Source organism: Mustela lutreola, chromosome 9, assembly GCF_030435805.1.
Source record: "Mustela lutreola isolate mMusLut2 chromosome 9, mMusLut2.pri, whole genome shotgun sequence".
Lineage (NCBI taxonomy): Eukaryota > Metazoa > Chordata > Mammalia > Carnivora > Mustelidae > Mustela > Mustela lutreola.
In genome coordinates, this window is record NC_081298.1 from 57400453 (window position 1) to 57403068 (window position 2616).

The window sequence follows — 2616 nt, forward strand, 5'->3', positions numbered from 1 at the left end:
TCTTCTGACTCTGTTACTGTTTATTTATTTATATATTTTTTTGGGTTGGAATGGAGATTCCAACTCTCTGTGCACTTGCTGGATGTCCCAGTTGCAAATTTTAGTAACACATTCAGGCCACAAATGTGATCCATTTGAAAAAATTATGACTGGGACTTCTAGTATGTTTTTCTTAGGAAGAGTCAGAGTGCAGGTTACTCTCCTTAAATAGGTTCTTTTTTAGTGTTTTTACAAAAAGAATCTGTCCAAAATAGATTTTGGTTCAGTAAACTGCTTTAAAAGACAACTATTGGAAAGTGAGCTGAGTTTGTACTCAATAAAATTTAATTGAAATTGTGTTTACTCCTTGGGTCAATATTTAGCTTAGGTTCATTAAAAATGCCTCATTTGTTATGCAAATCCTGGTTTCAAACCAAACCAGGAGGAAGGAACAACAAAGCCATAATCAATAAAAACTTGAACATCCAGACCGTGCTGGGATTGAGAAACATCTGTGGTTTACCCATAACTTGTTTCCATTCTACCTTATCCTGTTTAGATTGCTGAAACATCTATGGTTTACTTATAAATTGTTTCCATTCTATCTTATTCTATTTAGATTGCTCTTTATTATTATTATCTTTTTAAAGGAGGCTCCATACCCAACGTGGAGCCTAGTATGGGGCTTGAACTCACAATCCCGAGATCAAGGTCTGAGCTGAGATAAAGAGACACTTAACCCACTGAGTAACCAAGGCACTCCTCTATTTATATTTCTTTATGGCTATTTGTAATACTCTGTTCCAGAAGTAAGTAGGGAAAAAAATTAATATGAAATGAATTGTGTTAATACTTGCTACTTTGATCAACTCCAGAGAGGTTGGGGTTGAGTATGAACTCTAAGTGAACTAAAGATGTAGGAAATCTTTAATCTTAGATAATTCTTTAAAATATAAATCCAAGAATTCTTTATATTCTTGGAAAAATAAGTGGTGTTAAAACACAGAACACCCAGTTACATTTGAATTTCAGATAAATAATAAAGAATTTTCAGTATAGGTATATCCCATAAAATATTTGAGATATACTTAAAAAATTATTTGTTGTTTATCTGAAATACAAATGTAACTGGAGGTTCTATATTTTATTTGGAAACTCTGGGTAGGTAAGAAGATGGTAGTTAAATCTAACTTCAAAACAGAAAAACTCTGGAAGCTTAAGGAGTGAGATTAGAAAGATGACTGAACCAGAAATTCCTTTCAGAATTCCACATAAACTGAGTGAACTCACTCCAGACTCTTTTCCACTGGTTTGTGGGCAAATGTGTACTGTTTGCACTTCCCAGTTATTAGCATCTTTGCAGGCTCTTCTTCTAGGCCTGGAGAGTTACTCAGCTTGTTTTGTGGAGATGGCCCTACTTCATGAGTGACTATGGGTAAGGAAATGACACATAAAGATTTTCAGTATGAAAAGCAGTGAATAAACAGAAATTGGTATAAGTCCAGTGTGTTAGGTGAGACTTCTATGTATGCTTGGCCCTGATCTATCCTTATTAGTGTTGAGGGATTTAGGGACAGGGAGAGAGAGTGGTCACATGTGGGCCTCTTCATACTGTGTTTCATGAGAAGCTTACTTCATTGTGCTACAATATATCACAATATAGCGTATTCTCCAATATCCAGTTTACTCAACTAAAACAAGAAAGAAAAGGATTTTGGTGCCAAAAAAAGGAGTCTTTGAGCTCCCAGCATCAATGAAGAAAGGAAAAAGCAGCAGGTAAGCAGCTGTAGCTGACATGTTAGGAATTCTGATTGACTGGTAAGGTCCCTAAAGGGGAAGGGACAAACTTGTCTCTGACACTGTAAGAACAACAAGGAGACCTCCTTCTCTGAACAGGGGGCTGTTTTGCTTTGTCAGTGTTCCTAGGTCCTGGGGCACTTTCCGTTTTTTCTGTGAAGCAAACACAACCTGCCTCTGTTCCCAGCAAGTGGAGCATGAGGGGGGTGTACTCTCCCTGCCTTTCCCTCCTTACTCATTTGAAAACAAATACACAGGCTCTTTCTCTTTTCAAGCTTTTTAAAATTTTTAAAAATTAAAAAAAAATTTTAATATCTTTTCAGCATAACAGAATTCATTGTTTATGCACCACACCCAGTGCTCTATGCAATCCGTGCCCTCTCTAATACCCACCACCTGGCTCCCCCAACCTCCCACCCCCTGCCCCTTCAAAACCCTCAGATTATTTTTCAGAGTCCATAGTCTCTCATGGTTCACCTCCCCTTCCAATTTCCCTCAACTCCCTTCTCCTCTCCATCTCCCCATGTCCTCCATGTTATTTCTTATGCTCCACAAATAAGTGAAACCATATGATAATTGACTCTCTCTGCTTGACTTATTTCACTCAGCATAATCTTTTCCAGTCCCATCCATGTTGCTACAAAAGTTGGGTATTCATCCTTTCTGATGGAGGCATAATACTCCATAGTGTATATGGACCACATCTTCCTTATCCATTTACCCTTTGAAGGGCATCTTGGTTCTTTCCACAGTTTGGCAACCGTGGCCATTGCTGCTATAAACATTGGGGTACAGCTGGCCCCTCTTTTCACTACATCTGTATCTTTGGGGTAAATACCC